Genomic DNA, 15945 nt, shown 5'->3' with positions numbered 1-15945 from the left:
TGAGTAACCAGCCCCCAAATTCCAGTCAATATCTGGGAAATTAAAATCTCCCATTATAAGACTTTCTGATTTACTGGCCCACTCTATTTCCCTGTACAGTTCCTTATTATACTCATCAGAGTCATTAGGCCTATAGCACACTCCTACTCTCAATTTTGATCTCCCAATGCTTATGTCACACCAAACTGACTCAACACTGCACTGTCCGGCGATGTCGACTGGCTTCACTTCCTTAGTTTTTATGTGTTTCTTAACTAATAGCATAACCCCACCCCCCTTTCTATCCTGTCTATCCTTTCTGTAGACATTGTACTCCCCAAATTGCAGTTCTGCATCCCTTATATCTGTGTGACACCACGTTTCTGATATCCCAACAATATCTGCCTTTGATGTTTTGAGGAATACCTCAAATTCATCAAATTTATTTACTAAACTCCTAGCATTGGTGTACACGCAAGTATACCTGCACCTGTTTCTATTCTTAGCTACCCTAACACAACCCATGTGTTTACTTGTACCACAATGGCTCCCAGCAGTCTCTGAAATACCATTCATCTTGTTTTCCAGGCTTCTGCTCATTCTAATAGAAGCAGTGCAAGAATCTCTTTCACCTCTGCCAGTGGCTGCTGTCAATCTATTGGTCTTTGTCTCCCCCCAAGCTAGCAGTTTTCCGACCCACCTAACACTGCTTCGGTAGCATCAGCAAATATTCTTGCACCATTTCTATTTAAGTGTATCCCATCCCTGTAGAAGCAATCTCTCCTGTTAACAAGTACAGTCCAGGCTGAAAAAAATTCTACCCCTTGAGCCTTGCACAATCTTTCCAGGGCCGAATTGATCGACAAGGCTCTCATCATATACTCCCTCCTATCGTGTCTGGGCAGAATTGCAGACACTTTCAAATTGAACCCTAATTCTCGGCTTTTGTTCAACAGTGACCGATGCTTATGTCACACCAAACTGACTCGACACTGCACTGTCCAGTGATGTTGACTGGCTTCACTTCCTTGGATTTTATGTGTTTCTTAACTAATAGCATAACCCCTCCTCCCTTCCTATCCTGTCTATCCTTTCTGTACACATTGTATTTCCCAAATTCCAGTTCTGCATTCCTTATATCTGTGTGACACCATGACTCTGACATCCTAACAATATCTGCCTTTGATGTTTTGAGCAATACCTCAAATTCATCAAATTTATTTACCACTCCTAGCATTAGTGTACAAGCAATACATGCACCTGTTCCTATTCTTAGCTACCCTAACACAACCCATGTGTTTACTTGTACCGAAATGACTCCCAGCAGTCTCTGAAATACCCTGCCTCTTGTTTTCCAGGCTGCTGCTCATTCCAATAGAAGCAGTGCAAGAATCACTTTCACCTCTGCCAGTGGCTACTGTTAATCTATTAGTTCTTGTATTCCCCCCCCAAGCTAGCAGTTTTCTGACCCACCTAACACTGCCTCGATAGCATCAGCAAATATTATTGCACCCTTTCTATTTAAGTGTATCCTATCCTATCCCTGTAGAAGCAATCTCTCCTGTTAACAAGTACAGACCAGGCTGAAAAAATTTCTACCCCTTGAGCCTTGCACAATTTTTCTAGGGCCGAATTGTTCTGCAATGCTCTCATCATGTACTCCCTCCTATCGTGTCTGGGCAGAATTGCAGACACTTTCAAATTCAACCCTAATTCACAGCTTTTTTTCAACAGTGACCTGTACTTGTTAAGTAATTCTGCCAGTCTCCTACTCTTAATATCATTAGTGCCAACGTGTACAACAATATCACTTTTTGTGCCCTTAAAAGATGATATCCGCTCTACAACATCATCAACCTTTGCCCCTTGCAGACATACCCTGGTCTTGTTCTATCTATTCTTTTTACATAGCATGTTCTCCGTTTCCCTGACAATAGAGTCATAACAACTACTAGTTCCTGTGGGACCAGCGCATTCTGCCTTGGGGTATGCTGCTGTGTTGCGTGATGATCAAGTGCAAGCTCTGGCATTGATGTGGGCAACTGAGAGCTTGATGGGCCCCCCTCAATTTAAATCCTTCGAGGGCATCCACCCTATCCTTCAAGCTCTCATATAGGCCCATAACAATGCTGAGTTGTCGCCTCATTTCCTTACACTCCTTACACCGCGTGCACACAAAGACACCCCCCCCTTGGCAATATCATATCCCTTACCTGATTGCTCCGCAAACATCAAGCAAGCAGTGCATTTTAAAAGGCTGTTATTCAGAGGGAACCTGCCCCCCCTGAGTTCTCCCCTGAGCCATGGCACTCCATTTAATTTGAGCGTTTTACTTTGCTGCTCTGGCCTGAGTCATGATTTCGATTCAATTTCAGTACAAAAATTATAACCCTAAACTTGAGTGTTACAACTGAGTTGTATACCAACTCAGTTGTAACACTATATATCTATATATATTTTTTCAGTATCATGTATTATCTTCGAGTTTCTTTATATAACTCCCGAATCAGTTATGTATTAATGAATTATATTCCGTTTCTAAAATCTAAGTTGTTATATGTATTTAGTTAAAAAGTACAATTTAATTGACAATGAAATTCAACAAGATTAATAAATTTTACTGATTAATTGATAATATTATATACTATACTATACTAAGCTAATGTTATCTAGTTTGGGATATAGCGTTGAATCATGTATAACAATGGCGGCAAGTTACGAACGGAAATCTACGGACTCTTAAGGAATAATTAACTTCCAAAATCTTGCTGCCTCAATTGAGAATAAACCAAGGATCCTGACTAGCTCTATAAGCTACTTATACAAAATAATTTAATATAACAATTAGTCAATAAAGCAGCTAAATATAGCTAAAAAACGTCCTGTTCGCCGGCTCTGCAAAATTTGTAAAACATGTGGATTTGGATACCTTTACCGATACTAAATAATAACCTACAAAATCTCTATATAAGTTAAAATTTAAACTAAGTATCGTAGCTAGGAATATAAAGCTTCTATAGAAAATAAGTTAATATGCCAATTTAAGTTAATAAAGAAAAAAACTTCTATTTTCCTGAGCCGTAAAAACTTCGCCTGCACAAGGCTACTCTTGTTCCCACATGCATGGGTCCATTGTATTAGACCTGCGTCTGACCCACACTTATAGTAACTAGAAGTGCAACTGAACAAGACCTGCAACCTACAAAGAAAAAATCATATAAAGAAAATTTGTTTTAATTTGCAACCCACAAAGAAAAAAGCATATAAAGAAAATTTGTCTTAATTTTTTACACAACCAATAATAATGAAAAACTCAATCATCAACAATATTAATATTTTTATTGTAAATAATACAGAGAATTTTTAAAAAATGAAATAGAAATATTCATAATATAATTAATTTTACACATTTTTGATATGCAGAAAGAGGGCAGTCATCAACAGTTTCTGGTTTCATCTGAGTTTCTTTCTTGGATTAAAAATACAGCTATATAAAAATCTATTTTCACTGGCTATGCTGCTGACAGGAATGGTAAGAACGAAACAAGTTACAGCTGCAAGATTTTGAAAAAAGAAATTTTTTTTTTTTTCCCACCACTTCAGCAATTGAAAATTAGTTTTGGATGTTTTATTGTGTGATAATTTTGAATTTCATCACATGGTTCAACATTTTCATTGCTTGAATTTTCCACATTAAATAAATTATCTACCTTTCTCTTTCTTTCTGTTCATCCTTTTAATTCTGCTCTTTTGCGGTCATATGGCAATGAATTATTTGTAAAAAAACTGGAACCCAACTGCAAAATTGCTGAGACCTGACCTGATGCAGGACTCTACTGTAGGTTTCTATAAGAATAAAGCTGGTTGGCCAAGTATTACTTACAGTTTAGGCACATATAACTGCAAGTCTACTGTACAGTCTCAGCATATAGCAGTTTTCCCTCTTGATCTCTTTTATCTGTATATATAACAGTTTTCTTCTTGATTACTTTTCTTTTCTTCCCACACAGTTGCAGAGAAGTTATAATACATTCATCTAACAGGCCATGCCTTATGTACTAATAATGCCTTGTGGCCATAGCTGATACGAGGTCAGAATATGTCATCTCTTATTACTAGAAATAATATAAAACCACACTGTGATTGTATATTAGATTGGAACATAAAGACAGTTGCAGTCTGTATGCAAATGATCCCGTGTTAGCAGCAGACATAATTATCAAACTGCCTTTCTTTTTTCTGTTTACCTTATCACATGTATTAATGTTAATATCAGAATTAGTTACATAAAATGACTGAAGGAAATAAGCTTGTGCAGCATCAGTCAAATAAAGAAAAAAAACCACCCTTCTCTACACTCATTCAACCATCTATCTAATTACGCTGGAAAACGTGATTTTTACCTCCACTGATATATCAGCTGTTTGTAGTCAATTTTTTGAAAATATTTCGAAAATTGTTTTTAAATTTTCACGTCACGTTTTCTACAGATACAGGAATTTACCCAAATATTAATGTTTACATGTGATTATAAATAGCAGTAATGTTGAAAGCATTAACAGGTTCAGCTTTGTCTGCCTGTTTCCAATCTCTCTTTCAGTAATGAAAAGACAGTTTTGTGCGTGTGTTTTCTAATTTGCCTATGGGTTACTTATTGTTTGTTTCTTTTGTGCTTTTTTTTTTTTTTTTTTTTTTATAGCTTTTTATTGTTAAAATGTTTAAGCAGAAGCAAAGGAGATGGTTGAATCTCCCTGACAATTTCTGTTCTGTGTGTGGATAGTTTACAAAAAAATTCAATGGAAGAAAATCTGCAGTATTATTAAAAGTTCATATTCTTTGTACCTGATTACAAAATGGGTGATTAGGACAGAACTTCGGTTACAGATATGAGCTATGTTAATTCCACCACATATCTCAGGATATGGCTAACTACAAAAATTAAAAACATGCTAGTTGCTGTTCCTGTGATGTGACAAGAACTACATAGCCAAAATGAGATTGCTATCTCAACATGACAAAAATATGTGGTATATCCAGAAAAAAAGCAGCACTGTATAAATCTACAATAAGGCCTGTTCCCCATAATGAAAACTTACCAATACTGATTCCCCAAAATCATAACATATGATAAACTCTTGTGATAATGGATGAGGCAGTGTTGAATATTGTAAGGATTCTTGTTGCAGGCTTTGCTGGATAAAACACTTTAACACATTTGGACTACCAACAGAAAATTATAACATGCCACATTAATTAAGCAATAAGGGTGGAATGACTTAGTTTGTGTTTTAAACTAATATAAAGAGCATTAGCATTAATAGAGGCATGCAAGAAAGCAAGCTTACCAGCATCAGCCAAAAAAAAAAAAAAAAAAACCTTCCCATTTCTCCTATCCATTCATTCCAAAAGTTTGGCTAGTTCTGCCTTGAATTTATTTAAGCTGTATGCTTCCACAATGATAGATGGAAATTTGTTCCAGCAATCAACCACCCACTGGCTAAAGGAAAATTTCTGCACATCTACAACTGTGTTTCCTCAATTTGAATTTATTCCTCCTCAAGTGAGTAATCTGAGCAAGAGGAAGAATTCCATTAGCATTGAACTTAATCCATTCAAGGCCTTATACACCTCATTAGATAACCTTGCAGGTGCCTAGTCTCCTAAAATTACATGCTTTTTAGGAAAGACAGGACTATCACAAATAATGCTCATGAAGGGGTAGCCATACTGCTAGATTCAAGAGTACCTTGCAGAAACATTCCTTTACAAACCTCCATCAAATGGACAAGAACTTATTGAACAGCTCACTGACAAACAAAACCTGACTATACTAAATACTGGCTTGCCAACTTGCATCCATCTCTCTGCAAGATCTTAGAACTTCTGCAATAGATCTCACCATCTGCTCCCTCTTTCCTGGTATTGAGTGGATAGCTCTTGACAACCCACTCAATAGTTATCACTTTCTGTTAATATGTAAGATTCAAACAACATATTCCATAATTTCAGAAAACCACATAAAATGGAAATTTTCCAAAGAAGATTGGGCAAAGTTCACTTCCACTTTGATGATCAGATTATTGAAACCTGTTCTATTGACAGTTAAACTAACCTCATGGCCCTTCTCTGTCCTTGTTCCAGCATCTATACGTCTATCCTAAATTGAGGCCTCCAGATTGGAATGCAGTAATCAAGGTGTGGCGTGACCATTGCGTTATACAAGGGGATAATCATATCCTTATCCCTGCTAGCTAAATTCCTGTATATCATTGACAAGACTCCATGAGCCGCTCTGGTAGCCTGTCTTCACTGCTCAGAAAACTATATATCTGACCACATAATTACCCTCAGGTATTTTTCATTCTGCACTGCCCTGAGTGTGGTACCTCACAGTTGGTATGTTACTTTGGGGTTACTGCTACCCATATGCAGCACTTTGCATTTGTCAAAGTTAAACTTCAGTTGCTACCTCTCAACCCATCTTCTGAACTTTTCCAGATCCTGTTGCAGTATTATACTATCCTTACTGTCATTAACAACCCTACCAACCTTCGTATCATCTGCAAACTTGGATATTAAGCCTAATATACCTTCATCAGTATCATTGATAAATACAGAAAACAACAATGGGTCTAATATGGACCCATTTGTTTTCTGGACCCCTGGGGGACTCCATTAATAACATTAGTCTACAAAGAGTATTATACATTAATTACCACTCTGCCTTCTCCCGCTCAACCATCCCTTAATCCATAGCAGCAACTTGTCCTTAATGCCATATTACTCCAACTTGTACAATATTCTTCCATGTGCAACAATATCAAAAGCTTTCCTAAAATCCAAGTATATGATATAAAATTCTTTTTTGCATCCAGTCCTTTGTGACCACATCATGGTATCCAATCAAATTGATCAGATAAGACCAATTTGATTGGATTCTAGATGTTCCTACAGTGCTTCTCAGAGTTTCATACGCTTCTGGCCTCCACTTCCCTATAGAATTCCTCATGTGTGAATGTAGATGCAAAATGCTCTTTCAGTTTGTCAGCTACTGAGCAGAATCATCAATAACTGAACCATCGATATCAATTGGACCAATCTGATTCATCCCTTTCCTTCTAGACTTAACATAAGTAATGAAGTCTTTACTATTTTTCTTTGCATCCTTTGCCAACGATTTCTCATAATCTCCCTTTGCTTACCTAATCTCTACAGACTAGCTTATATCTGCCATATGCGTCTGTGTTGCCTGATAATTTATATGCATCCTATGCATTTTTCTTCTCTACCATGGACCTCATTTACTCATCTGAGATTCATTTAGGCCTGATCCTTGAACAGTATTTCTTAGTTGGTATGAAAAGCCTAGCAGTTTTCAAGATTAATTCTTTGAATGCTTCCTATTTAGAATTTGCTGTTAGTAACATCATCAGTTGGTCCCACTGTATAGAATTAAAAAAATGTCTGAGATCACTGTAGTCACCTTTACAAAAGCAAAAACCCTTCCCTTTACCCCATATGGTAATTACATCTTTGAGTATATCCCAAATCAATACACTGTGATCACTGCCATCTAATGGTTCCTTTTTCTGCAGATTGGGCCCCGGGTGCCAAGCATTTCCATGGCCAAGTGATATTGAGCATTTATTGAGCATTTTTCTCCCCAGCGACTGAGTATTCCTTTGTTTTCTCTCGCATTTATAAAAATTTCTGTTAAGTAGCTCAAATTTCTTAAAAGAAATAAGAAGAGAGCCCAGAAGAAGGAAAGCACCTTTTTCTTTAATTTAGATAGCCTTTCTAACTCTACGCTTGGCCACAACGCAGCACTGCTCCTGCCTCCCTGTGGCAGGGCCGGTAACCTGGGTGGTAAAGAGAAACCCCCAGGGCCAAAAGGAGCCATCATGGATAAAAATAATCATCCACCATTAGACCCTTCGAACTCAAGAACAGACACCTGCTTTGACCATGACACCAATCATGGCTTAGGGAATGATCATCCAAAGAGACAGAAGACTAATTAGATGGAGCAACACTGCCCATCATTTTTAATTTTCCGCTCCCTCACTAGTCAGCCTATGAGCAAACTGTCTCCCTTCGTAATACAAAAACATCTGGAAGGTATTGCAGGATCTCCTAAGACTGTTAAAAGACTTCAATTAAGAGACTTATTAGTGGAAACTACGAACCACAGGCATTCAGAGAAACTTTTACAGCTTACAAATTTTGCCAGCATTCCAGTAAAAATATCTCTTCATGCAACTCTAAATTCATCTAAGGGTGTAATATCCAGTTGGGACCTTTTAAATATCACAGAGGAGGAAATAACCCAAGAGCTGCAGTGACAAAATGTAATTCAAGCAAAACGTATAATGACTAAAAAAGATAATCAACTTATACCAACCAGAAATATTATTTTCTCCTTTAGTACACCTAACTTGCCCTCCTCTGTAAAAGCAGGTTATTTACTTTGCCACATTCACCCCTACATTCCCAATCTTTTACGATGTTATAATGCCAAAGATATGGCCACTCACAAACTGTATGCAGAGGAGTTCCTGTTTGCCCTAACTTTGGGTCCTCGGATCACATACATAGTGGCTGTACGACTACAAAAATGACCTGCCCAAATTGCAAAGGTGATGATCCTGCATATTCCCAGATGTGAAAATGGAAAACTGAGGGGGTAAAAAAAAAAAAAAAGAAAAAAAAATTGTTGATAACAAAGTCAGTTACCAAGAAGCGAGAAAACTAGTTGTACCTCCTATAAACAAAAATGTAACCTATTCCAATCCCATAAAAATGTATCAAACAGTCTCCACTCAGACCGATGTCACAGTTCCCATTAATAAATCATTTTCTGATTGGGTTAGAAGTATCCTCTCTGAGCAACAACCAAGTATACATAAGCAACAACCCAAATGCTCCTCTGACAATACCACTGACATCTCCTCCTTCAAAGAGTGCTAACACATCCCATATTACAAACTCAGTAAACAGCACTTTGTGAATGATTTTAATATTTTTTTCACTGTTTCAGCATGAGAGTTATTGAACAACAATTGCAACAAATTATTTAACCACCTTAGTTCCTGACCATTGTAAGCCAGCGAGTTCAAGTATTCAGATTGTGTACATCCTTGTTGCAGATGGAATTTTTCATCCAGACCCTAACCTCAGACTTGGACTTCTATTCCAGTGATAATAGAAACAAAATTTCCAGGACTAATTTTTCATCAGAAGCTGACTTTTATCAATGTATTCATTAGTTCACAACAAAATGTACAAACAGTTTACAAATATAATGTGCTGTCTTCTCTACTTTTTCGGGAGCAAATAGACTCACATTATTAGACCTTTATAAAGAATTTTGCTTTACACTTGACTCTGGTTCCCAAATCTATTCCTGAGCTATAGAAATTCCATTAATTATTAGCTTGATTTAGTTCACCACAAAGCCATATGAATTGCCAATAGAGCATTTTATACTTCACCTGTCCAAAGTCCTTATGTGGATGCCAGTGAACAACCATAATAATAAAATTTGTGCCAAACCATTTCAAGTGGATATTTCTTTTTATTATTATTGTTATTAGCCGTATGGTGCAGCATAAGCCTCAGGCTTATGCTGTACTATACGGCTAATAACAATAATAATAAAAAGAAATATCCACTTGAAATGGTTTGGCACAAATTTTATTATTATGGTTATTGGCCATAATAATAAAATTTGGTTATTAGCCGTATGGTTATTAGCCGTATGGTGCAGCATAAGCCTGAGGCTTATGCTGTACTATAAAAAAAATTCCAAGTTACCCTGAGAGAGAGAGAGAGAGAGAGAGAGAGAAAGTAGAAAGGAATCACCAAGAAAGAGAAGAATGATGATATCCAGCTCAGGACCCAGGGTGTGCCAAGCCCATACTCACCAGATGTGAGCCCCTGTGCATCATCATCAGTTGGACATTATCTTCGAAATAACAGAAAATCAGGTAGGCTTCCTTTGGACAACTTTGTGACATGTATAGTTAATTTTTGATATTGTTCTTGTCATGGCATGCCTAAAAACTAGAGTAGCAAGAGTATTAAAAGAAGAGATGTCAGCACTTGATGGCAGTGGACTCCTTGTAATCTGATTATTCTGAAAGGGATGTTGCATGCCTTCCTGTGAAAGTGAATAAATTTTTGGTGGATTTACTGCTATCTAGAAACGGAACCCCCCCCCTTTTTTTTTTTTTTTAAATACAGAGAAAGCAGTATTTGGGATGTGCTTATGCCAAGAGAAAGATTAGAATTCAGGGTAATTCCTAATTGAGATGTTTGATCTTTTCTAGAAGGCTGAGTGTCATTGAATATAAATGTTGGAGCTGAAGAATTCTTTTTGTAATTTCTAAGACAGAGTTTTAGTAGGATTCAAATAAGCTAAGTTTTCTTTGCCCCCATTAGAGAATTATGTGGAGATCAGCATTATGTTATTATTGGTGGATATTTGAGAAGTTGAGTCTGTTTGTGCAGGGCAAGGTTTCTCAAACATGAAATATAGTATCCTATCACCGGCAAAACAGTGATGGAACTTCTAGTTATTTGAAAAGTGTCATTAATATATAAGAGAAAAAGAGTATGTGACCTTGAGATACACTAGCCTTGTTATAGAAGTCAGAAGATAGCAAGATCTCTACCATCACTTATAGTGACTTGTGAGAGAAAGAGAGAACTGTTTTTGGAAATGGATACCCAGTTGCAAAAATCATTTATCACATCATAAGATGGGAGTGTGTTTAAAGACCTTTATAGTAAATGTGATCAAAAATACCAAGAATGAGTGCTAGAGTTTTTCTAACTTTTCCATTAAATTTTTCCAAGGTAACATAAGCCAGTATATCACCAGTGGGCCAACACTGATGGAATCCATATGGAGGGATCATTGGTCAGTGGACAGTTTTGAGATAGTTGAAGAGTTAATGGCAGATATATTTTTCCATCATATTGGAAAAGGTACAGTAAATGCAATACAGGGATAATTAGAAGAGGTATGTGTCAAGCTTTTTTATGAATAGATGGATATGAGCATATTTCCAACCAGAAGGAAAAATAGTGGAATAAGAAAGTGTTAAAAGGTGACACAAACAGGAGCAAGCTTGGGAGCATAGGTTTTTAGTGATGGGGAGTTTTCTTGGTATCAAAATTATTCAGAGTTCTAACGTGCTTCTGTTGGAAGACCATGTAACGCACTGAGTGCTATGTATTTGGTATTGTAGAAAGTGATTTACCAAAACTGTCAACACAAGAGTTAGGAGAAATGTCGAATGTTATTAATTTGGCTTTATTTTTAGCTGAGAATGCAACAAAACCAAGCTAGCCAAGTCCATCTATATTTCCACCTTTGTCACAAAGGTGGAAATATAGATAGACTTGGCTACCATTTAGATCAGAAGAAAGTGTTCTACTCTTAACCTATTCAAAATCAAGTCTGGCTTGATTAATAAATGCTGTACAATTGTTGAGAGATTTAGTGCAGGCAAAAAATGAACCTGGAAATTTGGATGAAAGCCAATTTTGATATGAAACTCTTTTGTCTTGAGCAGCTTAGCATATTTATTGGAAATTTATAGATAGCATATTTATAGATAAAGGATGGGATTTTAGAGTGGAATGTGGAAAAAGGTTTTCATCTGTACAAGAAAAAAGTCATTGACATTCTCTGAGCAAACATTGTAATTAGAAGATTTAAAACAATAATCCAACCAAAAATTCAAAGTATTTTATTATTTTTTTGGCAGGCTCCAGGGTTTCCCCTATTCACCAATAATCCAACCAGTGAAAAGATAAATAGAAATCATGCATGTCATTTCACATTCATGTAATGGCAAATGACATGAGGCTGAGAATGCTGGCCCTGGGCGCCAAGCAAATTCAAGGTCAAACATTCAAAGTGCAATTATATAGTGATCTTTCTCAGCAATAAAAGTTCATTTTAAGTTATATTGTTCTCTATTAGCAGTTCATTTATAATCTAGTTCTACACTTGGAAAGTCACAAGTAAGAATAATAAGGAAATTCACCTTTCTCTTTCATTATATATATATTACTTTTTTTTACTAACCAACTAACTTATCTAACCACTGGCCTCCTTGTGGCACTGCTCCTGCCTCCCTGTGGTGGGGCCAGAAACCTGGGAGGGAAAGTTAACCCCCAGGACAAAAAGGAGCTGACTATGATGATTATCCAGAGCTTGAGCAGCCTAGGTGCTCATGCAGTACTGTCAGCGATGCTGACCATGAAATTTCCCATGACGCAACAAAGTCTAAACGATTGCGTACAGACACTGACCAACAGGAGTGCCTATCATTCCTTATCTTACATTCTCTGTCAGACAAATCTATGAGCACTCTCTCACCATTTCTTATACAAAAATGCTTAGAAATGTGGCAGGTTCACCCAAAATAAATAAATAAATAAATTTTTCTGTTTATACTCCGGCACGACAACCAAGTCAGTAGAGTTTACAATAAATCGTCAATACAAATATTTATCGTATTTAGTAGTCATGGGCTTGAACCCCGGTCCACTCAAGGAACGCGTGCTATGCACTCTCTCTCCTGACCACTGGGCTACGTCAGGCCTATTTATGGTGAGAAGACTGAGATCTGGAGACCTCCTTGCAGAAACAGTGAGTCGTACACATTCTGACAGACTGCTGAAACTAACATTTGGAGGACTACCCATTCAAGTCACCCACATGCAACATTAAATACTTTCAAAGGAGTAACTGTAGAATGGGATCTGATAAATGTAACAGAAGATGAACTGGCCCAGGAACTCAAACATCAAAAAGTGATACAAGCCAAACGCATCAGGATCAGGAAAGATGGATCTTATTCCCACCCACAACATCATCCTGGCATTCGGAACACCTATCTTACCATCCAATGTAAAAGCCAGCTGTCTTAACTGCAGAGTACAACCCTTTATTCCAAATCCTATAAGATGCTACAAGTGCCAAAAATTTGATCAAGCACAAATGGCATGTCGAGGAGATTCAGTCTGTCCAAACTGTGAGCCAAAAGAACATTCGCAGACTGATGCCAAAACAACACTGTCCGAATTGCAAAGGTGCCTATCCAGCCTATTCCAAATCATGCGACCTCTGGAAAACAGGAAAAAAAATCCAGAAGTACAGGGTAGAACAAAAAATTACATACCGTTTGTAGCAGTTCTGTCTTTCCTAAACGTTACGAAAAGAGGCAAAGACAAAATGCTCAATGCACCCAAGAACATATATGCAGCAGCAATACAAAAATATCAATCAACAGCAACACAAACTGAAGTATCAGTTCCCCCAACCATATCGATTGCAGATTGCGCCCGATCTATACTGTCACCATAGAAGAAACATATTCCCAAGGAGCAAAAGGTAGTAGATAGAGCCAACAACACCCCAGTCACAGTCCTACCAACTACACACAGACCATCAGACATTTAAAAATCAAAAACTGGCTTAGCTCAAAATAGGAAGACAAACAATATCACTTCAGTAAACATGTACACTGATAATGATGCTGACCCAAATGAACCTATCCTAGACCTTCACGTGGAAGATGACATAGATACTGGATGCCCAATCTTTCCAAGAAGAGAGAAAATGAAACTCGATCGCCACAAGCAGCCTGGGAATAAAAAAAGAATCTGAATCATCCTCAAGTAACAAAACCAAATAATGCACTAAATCATACAATGGAACTGTGGAGGAATTTACAGTAATATTGATGATATACATGAGTTAATCGATTGTTACCATCAAAGAGACAAATTTAACATGCTATACGCCTCTCTCTCAGTTAAGAATTATGCACTTTTTAGGAAAGCAGAACTGCTACAAAATAATGCTCGTGGAGGGGTAGCCATACTCCTAGACTCACGCTTTAGAGTACCTTGTAGACTCATTCCTTTACAAACCTCCAATGAAGCTGTTGTAACGTGTATCTACCACTTGTCTCTATCTGCTTCTCGCCCAATCACTCCTATACCCTCCATGAACTCAAAGATCTTATTCTGCAGTTGCCAACCCCATCTCTTTATTGGGAGACATCAATGGACACCATCCAATGTGGTGTTCTCCCAATGCAGATGGACAAGGAGAACTTATAAACAGCTTGCTGACAGATGAAACCTGACTATACTGGCTCGCCAACTTGCATCCATCTCTCTACAGGTAGAACTTCTGCATTAGATCTTTCCATCTGCTCTCCGTCCCTCTTTCCTAGTATTGAGCAGATGGCCCTCGACAACCCGTTCAATATTTATCACTTTCCGTTAATATGTAAGATTCAAACAGCACATTCCATAATTTTAGAAAACTACATAAAATGGAAATTTTCCCAAACAGATTGAGCAAAATTCACTTCCTGAGTGTCCTTTGATGAACAGATCATCAAAACCTGTCCTGTCGACACAGTTACTGATCACATTACGAAACAAATACTGGTTGCTGCATATATTGTGATTCCACAATCACAGTCTACAATCCATAAAACCATAAGTTATTGGTGGGACGAAGAGTGCAAGGTTGCAAAAAAAGAAAAAAAACTGACCATGGAGTCTGTTTCAAAAACATCCTACTATCTCCAATCTTATAAACTACAAGAGACTCAGAGCCAAGGCCTGTCACATTAGAAAAAAAGCTAAAAGAATCTTGGATTCAATTTGCAAGCTCGATTAATAAAAATACGGATACAAGAATAATATGGATAAAAATAAAACAGCTAAATGGCAAATTTCCTCCATTATCCTCCCCACTTCTCAACTTGAATGGGCAGGATCTTTCTTCTCCTACAGATATAGCAAATGCCTTAGGGACTGTGTTTTCACAGTTGTATGCCTCAACCGCATATGATCCATCATTCCAGAAGATCACAGTATTAGCTGAACATCCAAACTTAACTTCAGACCTACATGTTCTTTACCTTATAATGAATCCACTTACAATGCTTGAACTTCAAGAAGCCATATCTACCTCAAAAAACAGTGCTGCAGGCCCCAACGGAATATATTATGTAATGCTCCAACACATTGACAAAAATCTGCCTCTTCACTGCTCTCTTCTTTCACTCACATCTTCCTTGAACATTCTTTCCCCAGTTCCTGGCATCACTCCTATATAATAGCAATTCCCAAACCAGGAAAAGATCATTCCATTCCTAAAAACTATAGATGCATTTCTCTCACCAGCTGTTTAAGTAAACTCTAGAAAAGTAATTCACCGTCGACTTACTTGGTTTCTTGACTCTAAAAATATAATTTCTGACAATCAGTTTGGTTTCAGAAAGAATAGATCAGCCCTGAATCTCATGGTCAAAGCAGAAACAAACATCAGGAATGCATTCATTCAACATGGGCATCTCGTCATGGTATGCCATGATGTAGAGAAAGCCTTCGACACCACATGGCATTTTGGTATCCTGAGAGATCTGCATTCCATTGACCTGAGAGGCCAATTACCATATTTCCTATAGAACTTCATTCAGCACAGATCCTTTCAAGTTCAATTCTGCCATCCACTCCCAAACATATTATTATTATTAGCCATGTGGTGCAAGGAAGCCTGGCGCCTCCGTAGCCAGGTGGCAGGAGCAGCAGTGCGTAGCACACGCTTCTTGATTAGACTGGGGTTCGAGCCCGTGACCACCAAATACAGAGGATGCGGAAAGGTTAGAGAATGACCACCGCATATCCCCGGAGCAATGTGGCCTTAGTTGCTAATGCTCCTAAAAACCAAATAACAACAACAGCAAGGAAGCCCGAGGCTTATGCTTCACCAGCCAAAAAAAAAAAAAAAAAAATTCACGAGTTACACTGAGAGAGAGAGAGAGAGAGAGAGAGAGAGAGAGAGAGAGAGAGAGAGAGAGAGAGAGAGAGAGAGAGTCAGAAGTAGAAAGGAATCACCAAGAAAGAGAATAATGATGATATCCAGCT

The 15945-nt window shown here is 37.7% G+C and overlaps 1 protein-coding gene across 3 annotated transcripts in view; it reads left to right on the top strand.

Annotated features, from left to right (window-relative positions):
• The window catches only part of bchs (WD repeat and FYVE domain containing 3 bchs), a 1877108-nt gene that overhangs the window by 993600 nt on the left and 867563 nt on the right, over window positions 1-15945 (top strand). The gene's annotated exons all lie outside the window — the stretch shown is intronic.

Source organism: Mastigoproctus giganteus, chromosome 2 (genome assembly GCF_048544385.1).
Source record: "Mastigoproctus giganteus isolate SK-2022 chromosome 2, ASM4854438v1, whole genome shotgun sequence".
Classification (NCBI taxonomy): domain Eukaryota; kingdom Metazoa; phylum Arthropoda; class Arachnida; order Uropygi; family Thelyphonidae; genus Mastigoproctus; species Mastigoproctus giganteus.
This window is presented reverse-complemented; position numbering and strand designations above follow the sequence as displayed.